The following is a 20,091-nucleotide window of genomic DNA, read 5'->3' as shown; positions in this document are numbered from 1 at the left end:
AAGTGAATGGCTGGATATCGATCCCTGCCACTGGCTTTCACGGGTTTGTGCGTCTCGCTGAAAGAGTGTTAAACGCCGACTTGTGCTGCGAGCCAGATACCCGGGACAATGGCCAACCGCCCATGTACACCACAGCACAATCAAACATGAGTAGATTACTGTGATTATAACTTTCGACAGAAAAAAAAGAGAAAATAAAAGAAAGAAAAAGATAGGCTGAAATATTTGTAAGAAATGATGCAGAGATAAATGTGTTAGAGAGAGCAAAAATAGAAAGAGAGATAAATTCACTGATCCGGAATTAAACGAAGAAAATTTGTCCTAATCCAACACTCACTAAAAAATGCTCGTGAGCAGTTCTCACTCTCGAGAAGAAAGGAGCACTTAGGTTGTAGAGGAAGGGATGCGAAAGGAAAAGAGAAGAGAGAAATATGTGAGGGAGTTAAAGCTGGATGGAGAGAGGGGTGAGTGTGTGTGGGTGGGTGGACAAGGGAGGGTACCGACATCAAAAGTGCGGGGGTTAATGTGTGTTTGTGCAAACAGAGCATAACGGCTCGGCACACTACAGTCCCCTGGTTATTCCTCCAATGCGCCGGCAAAGATGAAAGGTTACAGAACTGTTTTTTTACATTCAGCACACTTTATGACTTTTTTGGCTTTTGTGCATTAATTACTCCCAGAAAATTAGCTTAGAGATAAGCCAAAAATATAATTCAGCAAATTCAAATTAAGCAGAGCATGAATTTTTGTTATCCGTCAAAGCAAACGTTCGACAAAATTATAATAATAAAGACATAGCGAGAAGAAAATATTACATATCTAAGATGTATATTCACAACATAATACCTAGGTATATAACTACTTTTAAAACATATTCACACTCTATTTGTAGTAATTAAAGCAGCAGAAGTCAAATATAAGTTTAATAATTAACAGGAGATAATAGTTAAAAGCTTCAATAGTGTCTGAAACGAAGTCGACTGTCATGCATTGGACAGATTTGCGAGAATTTACATATTAAGAAATGAAACCCAGTGATTCTTTGTTAAATATTTAGGCTCTTTGTATTTTTCAACATGAGAATGTGATTGCTTGTGCTTGCATGTGCGAACATTTATGGTTTCATAGATATAATTATCGAACATGACATAAACTGTATACTTGAAAAGATATTTATTTATTCATCACCAGTCAGGGCGATAGACAGTCAACAGAAAGATCAAAGAACATATATGAAAGAAGTAGTGTTTATCACCTTCCGTGAGACAAAAAGGACATTCGTGCCAAATTTGATGAGAATCTGACAAATGGTGTGGAACGGACGCCATGAAACATGCACACACGTGGACAAATCTGACTTATTTCTAATAATATGTCCCTCTTCAGAATCCTCTCCTCGCCCACAAGGTAAAGGTGCTCAATGTATCAGGAAAGATGAAAGGACAGGACTTGGCAGAACTCTAGACACAGTAAACCACTTACATTTCACTGCATCCTGCGGCCATTCACTTGTAGAACACTTTCATTTAAAGGATTACTGTAGTCAAACATAAACATAATCTTCAAGTTGCTGGCATCTGAGTGTTGTCACAGACATGAAGGACTCTACACTTATATTTGACAGAATGTGACACCAAGAGATGAGAGCAGGTAACACACAAACACAAAAAATATATTTAAATGTGACATGGATACCAGTATGTAACACTACACCTGACTTGGAGACACACGGACCAGTGGTTGCCCTTGTCTTGATGGCGCCACCACTGACCTCTGTACGTACACCACAAGATGGAAGACATCATAAACACACCAGACGGATATAGTATGTTAGTAACTAAACACAGCCCGTCACTTCCCTGCAGGGGGCGCTTCAAGCCGGTCTTTCCGCTCTTCTCGCTGCCTCCCCCGAGTATCCCAGCACGCACGCTCAGTTGCCCGTATGTGAGTGCCCCAAATGTCAATTGAAGGTATAAACTGGAGAGAAATGGTCGAGCGTTCACCGGCCTCAGACAACTTTCTCCCTGTGCGGCGGGGGCCCGTGGGAGAGATTAGGGAGGAACCAAACCGAGATATTGATTGGACAAGAGGGTTGTCTGGCCCCCGCAATTAGACTCAGCATCATTTGCAACCATGCATGGCCGTACAGGGGCTGCACACCCACACTGGAGTCAACCTGGTGGTCTGCTTCCGTCACTTCCTCCACCTTCAAGCTCACCCTGCACCCGACTCACCCACGTGACTGCTGCAGGTCTGTAAGTTAGCCTGATAGGCAGGATGCTCTCGGAGAAAAGCCTGCAGCAGGTTGTCTCAACTTTCCTTTGATACGTGACGTCAGAACCACTGAGCTACAGAGGACCCGGGTATGCAAGCTGGGGTAGGAACCAAGATGAGAAAGTAAAGTGAAGACATGTTGGGGAAACCTAAATCTTTAGCCAATAGAAGACTAGCTTGATCGAACGACCTCCTCCTCGTCTTCATTAAAATGAGTGGGCGTCCATGGTTGGGTTGTCTTTAACTATCCAACAAATGCCAAGCGCAAGTCGACTTCATTGATGTCAGTAGGACAGTCGACTTGTGACTTTAGGACCAATGAAAACTCATGTTCGTGACGTCACGTGGACACCAATGGCGGCTTTAAAAAGTTGAGTAGAAAGACTTGGGCAAAGGTCAAAAGCCAGTAAAGCTGCTCCATGCAGCCCTACCCAAAGCCTTAAGTCGTAGTTTGGGGTTTGTGCCAAGCAGTCTGACATCTTTAGCACAGCTTTCAGGACAGACGTGCTGCGCCTCCCTCTCGTAAGATGCTGCAGAGCAGCTTTCCATATCTTTTAGTATTAAATGGTTAAAAATATTTATTCTTTGATTCCTGTGCTTGTTATATGATGCCATGATTTATTCATCTTTTAGTTGGGAAGTATAAAATGTTGAGATGATATTAAAGAGTCAAAGTAAAATAGGAGAGAGAGAGTGTGTGTGTGGGTGTGTAATCCATTCTAACAATCAAGACATCCACCATCTAACCCACTATTTACTTATCCCAGTCACACAATATTTCTTTTTAATCCATTCAGTAACAGTACTTTAGCTCATTACTATTATCCAAACACTGTTCCACCACTCGCAGTTGCAAAATACACAATAGAAATTATTATGGCATCACTACTGCCACCCTAGCACGAGCCGATCTTCACCTCCACCATCATCAACAGCAATCTACCATCATTAAGCTCATCATCACCCAATGCACTCGTAAACCGTATCCAATATATCTGTCAACACGGATTGTTTATTTGTCAACAACACTACATTGTGTTCACTACAATCAAACATCACCTGCGTTTGTTATCGAATACACAATTCGTGTAGCAGCCATAACATGGCAGTAAACATATTTTTATGTTTGTTGGTAAGTGCTTGGTTGCATGATTCACAGAACGGTTTTGATAGAAAGAAAACTGTAGGACTGGAAGAAGTAATAGAGGGAATGACAGAATAAAAAAAGCAAACCGCTGGCAGAGGTTTCCATTTCTCTCTCATTAGTCGACAAATTTAAAAACATGTTTCACTAGTCCTGATAGACAGAGCGCCACACACCACCATGATGTCGGCTGACTGGTTTGTAGTCCGTGAAAACATTATTTGCCTTCCATTATGCCAATTAATATTTGCTCCATTTTGTTTGCGATTGCATACAGATTTCCGCGGCTCTCTTGTTTTCTCAAAATGAGCATCCTAATTTTTTCTACCCCCAACCCCTGGTTGCATGCCGCAACGTGGTGTGGAAAGGTTACCTCCAGGGGTCAGAGTGCAAGTCGTTGACTGGGGCAGAATAGGAAACCATAGGAGAAGCATTTTGTTTAAAGCTGAATCCATACCCAACAGAAGATGTTTTAACCCTGGAGCTAGAGCTACTGTGGCCTGGGGTAAGTAAATATAAATAACTAAGTGTCAAGCTAGAAATACTGTAACCACAGAGACAAGACACCTTTCCTGGAGTACCAGCTGTGACTTACTTCATGGCACGACGCAAAACTCAAATAAACAAACAAATCCTCGACTGACCGATTTTATCCTCGCGAACAGACTTGCTCTAGTTTCACAACAACTCCCCCCAGCAGGGAACACTTGTCTGCTCTATGCGCAGCAGCCACGTGTCGGGCGGCGAAAACTGTTATTTCAAAGCAGCGGACCGTTACTTCCAATTACTATCCGGCCCCCAGAGTTCCCCCTAAACATGGCGTCCTATCGCTCCTACAGAACACGTGGTAGGAGCGATAGGCGCTGACGTGCAGTGTGCAAACCGCGATCATAAATTGCATCCATCACAAAGCCAGCTTCCTTTCCCCTCCATTCCCCACCCGGGGAGTCCCGTCAGAGATTGGCCGGGTTTGCACAGCGGTCGGTTCGTTTCCCCCTGGGATTTCAATCATGTTACACGAAGCACGCTTACACAGTCGGACTTTGTTTGTGCTTTTAATTGTTCTTTTGGACGAGCGTGGTCCGCCGAGGCCGGGAGGCAATGGGCGTGAAATGCGCGAGGCTGGCGAGCCAAGGAATAAACCGGGTTTCACCACACAACGTTTCTGTAACCGTCAGATGCCGGCCTTGATTGTCCTGTCGGAACGTCTGCTCGTCGTCAGCGGGACGGTGGTGCTCCGCCCTCGCAGGGCAACGGTGGCGGCGAGGATCGATGAGATCAAAGACCTCCACACGGTATGTGTTGATATGTCAACATGCCTGCTTCAAAAATAAGAGGCTTGCTGAATAAAGTTTTCTTTTTTTTTTTCTTCCACTCCTCTCTCTCTATCTCAGTCTCCCTCCCCAGTAAAAGGTTCGTGCTGGTTAAGTGTTCTGACTCGTCCGTACCCCGGTCTTTCTCCATCCTATCCTCATATCTCCTCCTTTTCATAATTATTGATTCTGTTATAGCCTTTATTTCCATTTTATATCCTCGTTTTTACGATTGAGGTTATTCTCACTTTCCATGGAAATGGCGGGAAATAACAAAGATCATTGCGTTGTTATTTTATTTCTATCGTCAATAAAGAGTTCCCATTCATTGACATCGTTGTCTCTCGCTGCCACTCACTAACTCAGAATGTGAGTGAGTGTGTGTGTGTTAGAGAGTGAGTAAATGAGTGAGAGAGAGAGTGAAAGAGTGTGAGAGTGAATAAGAATTAGGCTCTGTGTGTGTGTTGGTGGATGTCCCACTCTAATAACAATTTTTATTTATGATCACTCACGAACTTAGTCTTCCAGACAAACTCCTCAAACACCAAACCCCGGGCACGTGAAGATTAATGCGCGGTGGAAGGACTCACAGTGACAGGACAAAACAAACAAGTTTATTTACAAGCAGCCTCAGTGGCTGAAAAGTGTTGCCCCTCACCAGTCATCAGGGAAGCGGGTCATTCCCCAAACTACATGTCATCACGAACAGGACTTCTGGGGACCTGGAGGCGAGAACACTGGCACCTGTCGCCCTCCACTGACAAGTCATATCCTCCTACTCTCCTCACAACGGCACTACTTGTTGGTGGATGTACTAGTTCCCAGCCAAAGGTTAGCCTCTTGAGTTCAAGGCATCATTAGAGAAATGTAAAACTCTGAAATTCCGTAACGGTAGCAAGTGTTTTGTTACATCCGGGCTTTTTAATGTAGAACAAAGAACTCCTTTTTAATGTATCTGAAGGTAAACAACAAACTTTCTAATGTTTACGATTTTTAGAGCTTTAAATTGTTCTAATGTTTTTTTTAATCCAGAAAGCCATTTTGTCTTGGAAGAAACCGGAAGCTTTGCCAGGTTTCAGGTTCTCGTTAACGAGAAATAATAGGAGAGGACAGATCGGAAGCATGCACTTTAGGGAACTTGTGACAAAACAAGAGTGTAGCAGGGAAGCTATGGCGGCCTCGAATACTTGTACACGAGTCAACCACTTGATGGTGGTGATTGGGGAAAGGGGAATCCAGTTGGTCTGGAGACTGGGTTGGGGGACCGTAATGAGGGTCGAAGGTCATTGAGATAGCTCCGACACAGCCAGGAGAAAGGCTGAGGCAGGAACCCACAAAGGGTGGTCGTTATTCGCAATTGTGTGGGATCGACATCCGAGGATCAGAAAGGTCATGGAGGGTCCCAAGAGGTCAGACGGCCATGCTAGGCGGCTAGAGACAAACCCAGATATCTTGCGAGATGTGCGAAGTTCCGAAGTCAGCAGCAACTTCCGAATACGAGGAGAAGGTCCCGTCAAAGAGCACATGAAGTTTAGATGAAAGAAGTTTGTCGTGAGCAGCGTTCAACCGAGGGTTCAACGAGACTACCGAGGGCTACGTTTGAAAACGTTTTGATGTTCGATTCGACAGTTTGATTGGATGAGCTGAGGTGGCGCAATCAGGAGAACGGGACACAAACAACAAGAGGCATGCAATCTCCTCCACGGCGCCATCATTAAGTGCTGGATTCGCATGCACATTCATTTGTTTATGTGGATAGATATCGTGACAATGCATCTAGGGTTTGGTTTTCGTCAGGGAATGCTCCATGACATTAACTGGCACCCGCAACTATTATGAGGATGTAGAGGAGCCTTCTGGCATTGACAAAAAGCAGGAAGGGTCTGAGTCTGAGGAGGGCCAGTGTAGGTTGTGCATGCTCCTCCGCAATAACCAGCATCAGATAATATCGCCTTCGTCACAAATGTATTTGTAATCACTGGAGGACGATTTTGTTCTATTAATCACATGTCCTCAGTACCGGCCGTTTATTTCTATCTCTGATGTGCGGTTTGAGGACAAATCATTGGGGTGAGGATGTCAAAAGTCAGCGAGGCAAGACTATAATCTACCCGTAGGTACTGTCTGCAAACCTACACACGGATGGATCATCCCATTTCCTTTAAAAAGATGAATTTCTATTAAAACTTTTAGTGAACTCTGTCTGGCTGGAATATTGTAATCAATGTTTCACCCATTCCCATAGTATCAGACGTCTGAAATTTTCACCAGTTACTCATTTCCGGTGACAGTTCAACATTAAATTATTTCCATCAGTTCCCAAGTAGTAAACTTACTTTAAGTTTATTTTATATGGGAAATCTTAGATCGGATTTGAGGAGATACCTATACTTCATCAGTCCTACACCAGCAGTTATTTAAGCAGACGGCACAAATAATCAAATGGAAGAGGATGAATAAAAACAAAATAAGAGTAAGAAATGTTTTTTCTAGTAAATGAAATAACTAAAATTTTGTTCAAATTCAAGTTCTTTTGAAATGTACTAAAAAGGGTAAATATTTTTTCTCTTATGTCTCTTATGTCTCGGATCTTCTTTAACATATAACAAAAAATATAAAAGTGTGAGGAGCACTCGTGGCAATATGTTATAATATAGCCATGTTTTATTTCAATATTTCCTTCATTCTCTCGCTTCTTGGAGCATTCACACTGAGAGTTCCCCTCTCACTTCTGTAGTTGTAGGTATATGTATTAAGGAAAACCACTATACGTAAGGGAAAATTATTTTATCCTTTCTAATACATTTCATATAAATGTGTGTTTTTAATTTTTTTACTTACATTATTTTCTCATTTTTTATTCTTATTTTTTTACTTATTTTTTTTTTCTTATTTTGAGTCTTGCCAAGGTTGTTTTTTAAAAATCGTCCGCAATTTTTATGGTTTTTTAAAAAATAATTTTTCTGTGATTTACACCGCCAAGTATCCTGAAAATATCCTGTCTTAATAGACATAAAAACACGGATTTTACTCAGTATTTTTTTAAGGTTCCTTCTTTATTTGCATTCCTCCTCTAGGATATGCATTTCAGTAGAGGGCCACGGACTGCTCTGTCTTAGTATGAGGCACTGAATAAACGTCAAGACGAAAGAAAAATGAGTTTAGAAAGAGAAAAACGATCCATTTGGCTTAGTTCACAAAACTGATTAAAATCGTGGCCTTGTCAAAAGAATATTTCTATCCGGTGTTCACATGACAAAAAGAGCGATGCGAGTTTCAAGTTTAATATCAGTGTAGCCAAGCTCATCTTTGTCAAACTCGCATTGAATTACATCCAGACCTTTGTTACCCAGAAAAAGACTTCTCTGGAATCGTCTTGCTTTACTGTCCGTGAAACAATAAAATAGAATAAGCAGGTAAATATCATTAGAGGTATGCTGAACTATGTCACCATGCCCGCCCTGACCACAGAAAGGTGAAGGTAGGGTCTTGGATGCTAGGTCCCTGGGGAGCGAGATGTTAGAGACAGGGCTGTTCTCGGGGCTAGAATTGTTGTGAGGACTTTGCCCATTTCCTCTTTCTCGATGCCATTTCTTTCTCAACCCAGTTCGGGTGGATACCCATTCAACAGCAGGGTCAAATGGGGGAAGTGCGCTGCGCCATTCAGGTATCGAACCGCTTGGTGTATCGCCCCAGGCCTTGAGCCCTGGTGCTCTATCTACTCACCTAACCGCCTCCAACTTTTAGAACCAGTAAACATCAATATTCGGCAAACATGTGAAAATAATTAAAAAAATACAGAAAAAGGAAAAACCCAAGCAAAAAAAAAAAAAATAAAGAATGTAAGAAAGAGAAAAATCTCCAACGAGCTATGTCAGGGTTTGACTGGTATGGTAAGAAGGACGAATATTTTTAAAACCAGTCTCCACTACAACACGTAAAGAAATAAAAAATCAAACAAAAACATAGAAGTTAAGAAAGAAACAAAGAAAGAAAAAAAAAGAATACTAAAAATGGAAAATCAACGGCTGGTGCCTACACATTTCGGACAGATGGAATAGAAACTGCCGTTAAGCATTTCGAATCCGATTGCAGTTTTGAGAAAAGAGAATAGGATCTGTCACAGCTCTTCCTGCCTCCTGTGTGATTCCTTTTTATGGCAGCCGACAACTGTGGGCGCGCAGCACCATGCAGCCAGGACACGCGAGAATTCAGGAAAATCAAAAAAGAAACAACAACAACAACAACAACAAATAACGGCCACTTGCCTGCAAGCACTCACACCGCAGCACGCAAGTCCACAATTGTAACAGACTTCACACGTTAGCAGACAAATGAACAAATGAACAAAAAGTAAATAAATGAAAACCATCGTCTGCTCAGTCAGACGATCTCATTGTCATTCCTTCTCACTCTCCGTCATCAGTCTTAGTCCCGGGGAGAGACAGAGACATTCCAAGCAACCACAAGGGATGGAGCGGGTGTCTTTAAAAAAAAATGAAAACAAAAGAGGAAAACAAACCCATGATGATGAGTGGTATACTGCGAGCGTGTATGCGGGGTAGAGAAAGGGTTCAGGTGGAGGTAATAGAGACATTCTGCGCATGCGCTGGAATCCAACCCCGGCTCTTGCTATAAATAACTTGCTTTCATGATGCAGCGGGAGATTGATCGACACTCGATTGCAGAAAATTTCCATGATAATGTCAAACGTTTGATTTAAGTCTCACGAGGATGAGTGCCTGGACTAAACAGCCTAATGGGCCCCGCTGCATGAATTAAGACCTGGGAGTCCAGTGGGCCCCGCTGCAGGAGTTAAAACCTTCAAAGTCTGATTTGGCAGGGGGCGCTGTGTGCAGGAATTAATACCAGGGAAACTAATGAAGCATGTTGTATAAATTATGACCATCAAAGTCAAGTGGCGCCCAATACATGAAGTAAGGTCATCAAAGACCAGAGCTCGACTTAAGATGGTCCAAGACACTCAGAGAGCTTATTGAATACTGAATAAAATAAGGTGTCGAGAAGAACAAGGTGTTTCATCTTCTGTCTTTTTCAACTTCCCGTTACTCTCCTATCTCTAAGAACAGTAAATTATACCCGACTAGTCTAGCAATATCGGGTAGAAATCATTAAATGACCCGCTTTACATTTTCACTGACAAGCACTCACTGGTCTTGTTGACAATCAATTTATTTTCTATTTCTAAAGTTAAGGGGTTGGGGATGTGATTTTTATGCAGAGCCAGCACCATTGCAAAGCATCCTGGGAAAAAGAATGAATGAAAGTTAAAGAAGCATATAGATAACGGGATGGATGGAGAGGGAAAGGTATGTCTGATGTCAAAATGTTATCGCCAATTATCGTCTGCAAACACAGTTATGAATGACTTGTATTGGCACTGAGGAACATATGCTTCATCCATATGTCTCTACTATTACATAGTTCCTGATTTATAGAATATACTAAACTTAACTAAAAATAATGTTTTATATTATAAAGATCTTTGTACGGAATGTAAACAAATGTGTTTGCTTGACAGCTCTTCAAGCTGCCTCCACTGACACATACCCCGTGTAGTGATATTTTAATGTGAAATACCCTAGCCAAGTATCCTTTGCGTGCACAGCATCATGTGCAACCACAATAAAAAAGAGGAAAAGAAGAGAGAGGATACGGAGAAGATGCTTGGCTAATTAGAAACTGATGGGAAGGTCAGAGGTCAAAAGCGAAAGCATGTAGGATTGCAGCACCTCTGGAGTAATTAAGCTGAGAGACCGAGGTCTTGTTCTTCACAGTTGGGGGGCAGGGTGGTGTGTGTGGGTGTATAGGGTAGGGGTGGATGCTTGAGAAGTGTGGGGCAGTGGCAGCGCCACCTACTTCACAGGCGACTGCAGAGGCAAGGGGGGTAAGAGGCAAGCTGTCGCCGGAGCCGAGGAATGTTCTCGCCAGCTACAACATGATCTCGCCTGAAAGCTTGATTAACTCTCTTCATGTCTGACAGCCAGGTCCTTTAGTTTGTTTGTTTGCTTTGTTTTGCCGGTGTTTGTATACTTTTCTGCTCCAAAGCTTAAAAAATGGATCCATCAGCGTTAAATCACACGCAGATGTTGTAAGGTATTCAGGGAAAAATAACACTCTTGCCTGCTTGTGAACTGTGATGAACTGAGTGTGTCTGTGTGTAGGTTTGTGTGGCTGAAGACTTGAGCAATCGAAGGGATTGTTCATCGAGCGACCAATCGATAAAATGAGTGAGTAACTGAGCTTAGGGGCGAGTAACTGTGTTGCAGGAAGAAGAGAGTGCGTGTGGAGGGGAAGGAATGAGAGGGAGTGTCTGTGGGTAGGCGGGTAGGTAAGTGTATAGTCCTCCACGTATGTATACCCCAGTTTCTTTTCTTCTCCCCATCGTCAACAAAACGGTTAAAATGCTGTTCGTTATCCAACATCTACCCCGGTGACGTCAAAGGCTATTGTGTTACCTCCCTTGCCGCTCACAGCTGTCGATGGCTGCCGCCCCCTCCTTCCTACCTCCCCCCTTTTCCCCGCCCCCGCCCCTGCTCCCCCATCTCTCCAACAAGGACTTGTTTACACTGGCTCCGGGTCTGAAAGGTGAAAGTGATTCCCTGGGTGAAAGCGCTTATGGTCTCCGACAGCCGCGCGTTCCCCCGAAGCTGACTAGTTTCCAGACCAGTGCTGACGAAGTCTCCTGCCACCAGGGGGCACGACTGCGAGTCCAAGACTGAGATCTGACTGGGGAACCGTCGGTCAGCTTCGCTCCCTTCGCCGGTCAGTTGTCTCCCCTTTCAACTTCCCCACCCCCGCAGCAGGGCGTCCCTGTCCTCGTCCTCTTTCCTATCAGGCAGACTGTGGGGTCCCTGTGGGGCAGTAACGATGGTCATTACAGTGACTTAACAACATCTTCCGCTGTGAGGAAAGAAGCAATTTAAAGGCCGCTAACTTTGAAGCGCTGTCCGTTTAGGGGCTAAGAACCTGTCTAGCCAACCTCTTGAGGATAATGAGTGGGACACAGTCATCTCAGAAAAAATAATAAGACGTCCTATAAACAAGAGCCAACGGAACCGACTTCCGAATTAAGAGGAGAAAAGAGATCGATGACCATTGGAGGTTAAAGGTGAATAATCCACTGGTCCTGGATAAATTTGAGGTCAGCTTGTCTTCCAGACAAATGTTCAAAAATCCGGACTGTGTAGTGGAGCAAAATAACCGATACAAAGATCTGTTGGACACGTGGACAAACGTTTGTCAACAAAGAAGAATAGAGAGAAGGGGAAGAAAGGAAGAGCAGAGACAAAAGAGAATAGAGGCAGTGGATGTACCGAGTACATTATAGACCCTTCATCTTCTTGTTGTTGTTTCATCGAGTAAATAAAACCTCGCGGAACCAGTGTTATATTTTTACAATTTTTTTCTCCGCTATTTTTACAGATTTTTTTGTTCGCTGCTGTTTTCACACAAGTTTTCCCACACTTTTAAAGATATTTTTCGTAAACATTTCCTGATGCTTTTACAAACATTTCCTGCTGCTTTTATAGATTTTCCTTCAGATGTCTGTGTTGTTGCCACGTGACAGTCGGTTTGTGCAGATCGTCTTCAATCCAGTCGATGACACACTGTGCATGTGTGTGTGTTTATGTGTGTGTGTGTGTTGATGGGTGTGCTTGCGTGTTATTATCGTATGACAAGGACAAACAAAGCAGGTGATTGATATCTTACTGCAAACATCAAGCTAAGAATACTAACAATACATAAACAAATAATCAATAATAAACTTCCTGCACCTGCGTCTTCTAAATATTTTAGACAACAATTTTCTGACAATTTACTTTTATTTTATCTGATTGGTGACATCGCTAATTTGTAATTAGTTAGAATGCTGATTGCTATCTTCTTACTGATGATGCAAGACTAGTGGCTCTCCTTATAAAACAATCCAAATGTTCTCTTAGTAGAGCGAAACTATAACAATGAGGGCTTTCATAGAAATATTCAAATTACTGCCGACAGATGAGGAGTTTGTCCTTACAACAGTTGAAATGGATCATGTCGGTAAGTACCTTCCTTAACGCGAATTCCAACATTCCACTGCATTGTTGAATATTATTGTGATTGGATGCAACATGTCAGACTGGGTCAGTGAGAACTCGGCACGACCCCCATCATTGTCACTGAACCGTCATTTATCGTAGCCTATCCGGAAACTGTATAACGGGTATCAACAGGCAGGGCTTTGATTAACGGGCCTTGGCGAGTCCTCGATATGATTTTCATGATCGGAAGCAAAGGAAGCGTCTGGGACGCCGTGGAATTTAGGTAAAAACTTTGTTGGCACATACACACATGTTCAGACCTTAGTTACCCTCGTGATGAAATTGTTAACCTCTCGTGGGACGTGACTACAACGGTAGCACAACGAGAACCAAGACGGCCAATAAAAACCAGAAAGACTGTCACGTGATAAGTGACGTAACACGATGCTGTTTCGTATTTGCGATGAAGTGTGACCGTTGGTACAGGTAGCCTTATAACAGGACGGTACAGTGCGATGCTGTACTAAGTGTCTATCTGACAGATGATGGACTCGACAAGCCATCACAACACTATTCACGTGACATCCGATGTTAACACGAGAACAAGTTCATGTCTGAAATTAGAATGCACTGTAGGAATATATACTGGTGTAATGATATCAGAGTTTATTTTCCATGTACTTTTATTTAACGCACCGATAATGCAATATTATTAAATTATTGTAAAGCTGTTCTCATCCTGCAATCACTATTATCTAGTGTTAATGCTTCTAGAGGTCTTTTCTGGCGTGAAGAATTATGGGTGATGGGTGTTGTTGTGACAGGTCTGTAAGTGAGTTACTGTAATGGTATAAAATACAAGTGTCTAGAATGTAGTCCAGGCAACTACTGTCATGCTTTGATGTGCCATGAAACACTATAAAAGTGTTATTATGTTACTGAAGTGCTATACAAGACTTGCACGAGCGAGCAAGAGTATGAACTAGTGTCATACTATAACACACGTGTAATTGGCATACAGATCCCCACACACACAAATGTCAGTAGTAATGTCACTGCCAATGCCACATTCCCTCACCAAAGCTTTGCCACATCTGTATGCCTACAACTGCCAGAACTTGCCGCCACCGACCTGGAATGGCGCTGACCTACTAGTCCCTGTAGTCCCTGTCCTACTTTCTGCTGTGAGAGCCTGGGTGGTAGTGTGCATGGCGAAATAACAATTACTGTCTTCTACTGACGAGCATAAAAAAAGATTTAGTGTGATGGGTACAATTTCAAAAGAAAACATAATAGTCTTTGGTACAGTTCTTGATGCGGTGTGTGTGCGCATGCGTGGGACTGTTCGTGCATGTGTGTGTGTGGGTGTGAGTGCTCGCGCGTGTCGGTGGAGGAGGTAAAGATATTTTGTAATGCCAAATAGTTGCAGGGATGTGATGGTTTTGAAAGGTACCAGCCTCTGCAACTTCCATTTGTTAGACTATAAATAGCTTTCCCCTTTACTACTACCAGGAGAGGATAACTCAAGGGGTCGCTGATAGTTCCTGACTTTTACATTTCTGTGAATGCAAAAAACAAACATTAAAAAAATACTTTGGTGCTTCATCATCGCTTGACCCAAACCTCAGTTCTCACTCCTCAATCAAATGGATGGCTTAGGACCTGGTCACGTGTCTACTACGTCATCTTCTCTAACGCATGCTCCCTTTCAAATATCGACTAACCAAAAAGAATCGCTTAGAACAAAATTGTCCTCAAATATAGGATGCAGGTTGAGAAGTGAAGTGCACCCCGATGCATCACTTGCAGACTTCGTTCTGACAATTGTGGGGGAGCAGGAGGGCGAGGGGAGGACGCCAGGGAGCCATTTTAACTGCCTGGAGGGCGGTTTTCGTCAGTGCGACGTCTGCTGAATTCTCCCTCTCATCAACTAGAAACGTCCTCCAGTGAGAGGAGATGTGATGCTCGGTCAGGTAGCTGTCTAATCTCGAAAGGTGTTTCCGCTTCTGGTCTGCATCGAGAGATCAAAGACTTGGGTGTTCAGCCGGTAGTTGCGCGTGCGAGGTGGGATGGAACGTGTAGAGTCCTAACGGCTTTTATCACCTGTCCTGTCCGTGTTGCTCCTCCCACGCTTGCTCTTTACACGTAAAATCGGATTTAATCTCAGTGCAAATGACTTGTATAGGAAGTGAACGGTGATGGTTACGAGGGAGAATTCACACCCGCAGATGTAAAATGTTACACGTGGGGTACGGGTACAGAGAAGACGGGGAGTGAATGTAGCTCAGTGGGAGTACAGAGTGTACAGACCATACAACAATGAAAGCTGACAAAAATCATCAAGAATGGCGGAGCTCACGTCAGGGAGGTGTATAACGAAAACCCAAATAAATAAATAATAATAATATGAATATGAATATGCAAAATTAGAACGAGAAGAAACATGGACAGCATACGAGACAGGAATTCAAACAAATAACATACTTGACACCGAGAGGGTACATGCTTTTAAGCGGGTCGGGTCGGTAAGCCACTCTCCTTTTGTCACTTCCACACCCTTCGACCTTTAACCTTACATACAAAGGTTACTTCGCGAAGTAAAAAGAATCGGAACTTTGGCAGTTATATTCCCATTTATCACAGCAGCAATAAAACCTGTTTTAAAATACATAAAATAACAACGACCAATAAAACCCCTGAAACTCAAAAATAGGAAAACAGTCTCTCGCCCCTGCATCTCGTCCCCTGGCACAAGCCACGGCCACAAATACGGATTGAATGAGGGAGGAAGAAAAATGTTGCTGTTCAGTTCAGTCATGCTATGAAATTTCGACAGAACACTGTTGTGGTCTGTTCTGCTCTAAGATACAATGTCCTGCTGAAAGATGGTAGGATTTGGTGAAAAATAAAATAAAAGTAAGGAAAAAAACGAACCAACAACCAACCAACGTTTGATGGATTCAAAAATAACGGGTAAAAGTGGAAAGCTAAAAAAAGAAATGACAAAGCCATTATAAATATTATCGCCAAGCCAAAGGGAAGGAAGCTAATGTTTGGGAGCAGAAGTGGGGATTAGAGTGGTTTGATACTCGCCGGCAAAAACAACTGCAGTCGTTCTTGAGATCGATTCCACAAAAAGAAATATTGCGAGACGCCGCTGCCTCGAGCCGCCATGTAAACCACGTGACACACTCCAACCCTGCAGGTGACACCAGCGCCTCTCCCTACCCCTGGGGTCCTGCTCCATCCCAGCTTCCTCCCCACCTTAGCTAACTGGTCACCAGGTTAACTGATTAACTGATCAACTTGGAGGACTATTGACTTGTATTTATGACAAAAAATATTGAGTGTGGGAATAAATGATGGTGGATGTACTGATCGTAAAACTGAATTCATGGCGAGTATGTTTATTTTTATTATTTTCTGACACTCTAGCACGCGCGCACGCTGACACACTGTCGGATACATTCATATGCACGCATATAGACAAGAGAGAGAGACAAGAGAGACAAGAGAGAGGGAGGCGCAATGTGAGAACCACAGGAATGTGAGACGACATAAAGATATAATTGCTATAACTACAGGACAGAAATGCTCGGCATTTGATGGTCAGGATCAGGAGCACGGAGAAAAAATAGACAGCCGGTCCCTGTGGGGGGGAAAGAACAAGCGGCAGAGGTCACTGGGAGGCTTCGACCCTCGGGGCACGGCATGAGGTCAACTGCAGCCTGCCTCTTACAATCGAGGACGAGCCAGAGATCCCCCGGTGTCTGGAACTGGCTCCTACTTCTAGAGGAACTCATGCACGTGCAGGGGGGGATGTACTTGATGGTCACCTTGTACTTATGTAGATACACGCATGTAAGTGGAGTGTCATGTGATCGTCAAATGTTTGATGGACGAACACACAAGGCACACAAACATACACACATGCACAGACATTCATACACACATATACACACACAAGTATAAATAAAATGAAGTGTTTGCGAAAAGAGTGTAAACTGTTTGTGACAGCAGCTTATCAGTGTGGATGCAGTCCTACAACAGACAGACAAGAGTATGCAGAAAACAGGTAAGGGGTGGGAGGACACACACACAGAGAAAGAGGGAGAGAGAGAGAGACTCACCTCAGATTACAAAGATACTCCTCAGACCCGACTACTGGAGCCAAGAACGCGGCCAAGAAGTTTTTCAAGACAAGTGATCACAGGCCCGAGGCCCTCCTCTCTAGTATGGATACTCCGAACTCCATCAAGAGGAAGATTGTCGCCGCTCGTTGTAAATGAACTCGGCACTAAACACGGGCGCGAGCGCAGTCTCCTCCTTTGGCGGTGCAGCGCATCTCACTCCTCCCCCTTTTTATTTATTTTTTTTTCAACTTTTATCTTGGCTGCTCGTGCGGTGTCCTCGCTTGAAAGGCCGCAGTCAGCAGCGTGCCGAGCTGCATCGCTGAGTGCGGTGATGTTTTCTCCTTGAATTAGCGAGTCGGGCACTTCAAAGAGAAAGTTGTTTGCTGCTTATTTGGATTCACGCTGTCGTCGTATGGAAAAAGGCAGCGCGGGGAGGCCGGCAGTTTCGTAACAGCACGCGCTTCGGCGTCGGCGTCTGCGCACAGGGGAGGCGATCCGCACGCGCACACAGTCACACACACACACGCACACGCACCCGCCACTGCGCCGTGAGCGGCGACAACAGCAGTTGCAGCAGCCGCGCGTGAGCTCACTGCACGCGCTGAGAATCGTCTAGATCGGCCCACGGACTCTGTTACACTCTTTCTACCCTTCCTCCTCCTCCACTACCTTTCTCCCTTTACTTTTTGCGATTCGACGAAAAGGACGAACTTTGCCCTTTTGACCTCACCCCGAGCTTTGTCGGTCTTTCATCGAAGTATATACGACCTGATAGTGACGGTTACCTAACTGATGATATTCAGGGCACTAACACCCGGCTACTGGACTAAACCAACCTTGGAGACACATCACAACGTTCACAGACTTTACATTGTGCTTGTTTGTTTGTTTGTTTGTTTGTTTGTTTATGTGATGCTATACAAGTGTACACAGGTATAAAAGTCAGTTTCTGTGGTCTTCTAACCACTTTAACCTTTTCTTACCATGAACAGGGTTGAAAGGAGATTCTGCATCTTTTCCATTCATTTACATCCAATTTGAATTTAAAAGTAATTTAAGAATATTTTTAGAAGCGTGTGCTTGTTTATGTGTGAAGGAATTATAATTTTTTTTTTTAATGAATGCCTGCACTAAAGTAGAACAAACAGGTCGATCGAACACAGTGACTATCAAGACTTGTATTCATGTACACACACACCTACACAATATAACAAACAGTCTCACGCACGTGCACTCACGTGAAAAGTGATATTCACTGTGTGAACAACTTTCTTCGCCTTATCTCATTTCATCCATCACTCATCGCCCACCGCTTCTCAGCCACCCTGGTGCACACCATGGAGGAGCTGGAAACTTTATGATAAACAAATGTCTCAATCAGGCAGACTATTGTAAACAAGCTCGTCTATTGTTTACCGCACCTCGACATCGACACAACCCAAGCTTTCCATCGCTTGTTGATGAGTTTGGTTGGTTGTTGACTTTTTGCTTGTTTGAGAAAACACCGGTACTATTTTATAACAATGGGTGTGAAGTGTTCACAGGTAAAATATAGTTCCTCTCTACGTCAATCATTTTATTTTGTTTGATCAGTCCATCTGTTGTTTTTCCGTCCATATCTCTGAATTAGTTTGTTCGTTTATTCACTCTTTTATTAGTTCGCCCCCAGTCGTTTATAATGGATTGGACTGAGAGTGATCAGTTTTCAGGCTGAAAGAATATTCTTGTTTACTTCCGCATGACATCATCGGTGTTTGCACATTCAGCTCTACCTTCACGCACGCACGAACACGAGCATGTAATGACTAGCAATCCATCGCAAAGCTCCGCCCACACATACACACAAGTCGACACAGACATGCAGTCACACGAACACACAGACAACCAGACACACCGACACACGGTGGCGACCGAGAGAGAGTGGAAGCTCCAGGTTCAGATCCACGCATCTCACGCTCCACTTCTTTGTTTTCACATGTTAACATCGTGGCAAACATCTTGCGCCTCTGGTTTTTACTGTCAATGAAATGAGCGAGTGTTTAAGAGCCGCCAGACTCAGACACGGGTTTCTGTGCAAACAAAGCTCGCCAGCAGCTTTATTCTCCGAGGCTTGATTACCCACAAAGCACGCAGCTGTCTGTGAGTTTGGCAGCCGCTGCCTTGGCACCGAGTGGTAATGATCTACTCTGGCACACACCGAGCACCGCACAAGCACGCTTGAATAACTAGCGTGCCTTCTCCCCCACACTACCCCTCCCTCCACCAGCCCTCGTCAGCGAGTGGAAGTGAAGGTAGGTAGATGGAATAGGTCATCATCAGTAGCCTGCCTCCTCTACCACCACCTATCCCGCCCTCAGTCTGAGCCCTCGTCAGAAGGTAGGTAGATGGAATAGGTCATCATCTGTAGCCTGCCCCCTCTACCATCACCTACCCCTCCCTCCACCAGCCCTCGTCAGCAAGTGGAAGTGGAGGTAGGTAGATGGAATAGGTCATCATCAGTTCCCTGCCCCCTCTAGCACCACCTCCGTCTCAGGCCTCGTCAGAAGGTAGGTAGATGGAATAGGTCATCATCACTAGCCCACCCTCTCTACCTCTACCCCCCAAAACCCCCATCTACCCCGCTTCAGTGCAGATATCAGATGCACAGATACAGGGATGCTCTCGCATCATGGAACCTTCACGTGACCAACTCGTGCCAGCTGTTACCTATGACCCCAGGAGAAACTACTAGAAATATTGTCGGTGTCGCATACTGTCCGTCTTCATTGGTAAACATAAACATCAACGTCAAGCTCGGCAACCTGCACGTGCCAAAAAAAAAAAAAAAAAAAATCCGCGTGGAAAAGATACAGTATACATACCATTGCGCGCGCACACACACCACTTCCTCCCTCCCTTCTTTCTCTCGCTCATATATATATATAGCTATATACACACAAGATACAGACGAAGTTTTAACAAAATTCTAAAAACTCACGTGATACATAAATCAATATTAAAAGGTTATGACAAGAGGAAAGGCGATGTGAAAGGTTGAAGAAGGAAGAGACCTGAACTCTGGCCCAGCCAACAGCCATTGTTCACTCGGTTCTCTCGTCCTGTCAGCGAAAAGCCGTCGTTCACTCATTATTTCTTTTTTACCTGTCTATCTAATCTCAAGGCACTAATGTAGATGGAAA

At 43.9% G+C, this 20,091-nt stretch overlaps 1 protein-coding gene across 1 annotated transcript in view; it reads right to left on the bottom strand.

Annotated features, from left to right (window-relative positions):
- The window catches only part of LOC112556053 (thrombospondin type-1 domain-containing protein 7A-like), a 104,478-nt gene extending 86,818 nt beyond the window's left edge, over nt 1-17,660 (bottom strand). Inside the window, 1 exon segment of the mRNA XM_025224666.1 lies at nt 16,910-17,660. The gene's annotated coding sequence lies outside the window, so the exon portion shown is untranslated.
- Nucleotides 17,661-20,091: the final 2,431 nt, after the last annotated feature.

This window comes from Pomacea canaliculata, linkage group LG2 (assembly GCF_003073045.1).
Source record: "Pomacea canaliculata isolate SZHN2017 linkage group LG2, ASM307304v1, whole genome shotgun sequence".
NCBI lineage: Eukaryota > Metazoa > Mollusca > Gastropoda > Architaenioglossa > Ampullariidae > Pomacea > Pomacea canaliculata.
Note: the sequence above shows the minus strand (reverse complement) of the source record. Positions and strands in the feature narration are given on the sequence as shown.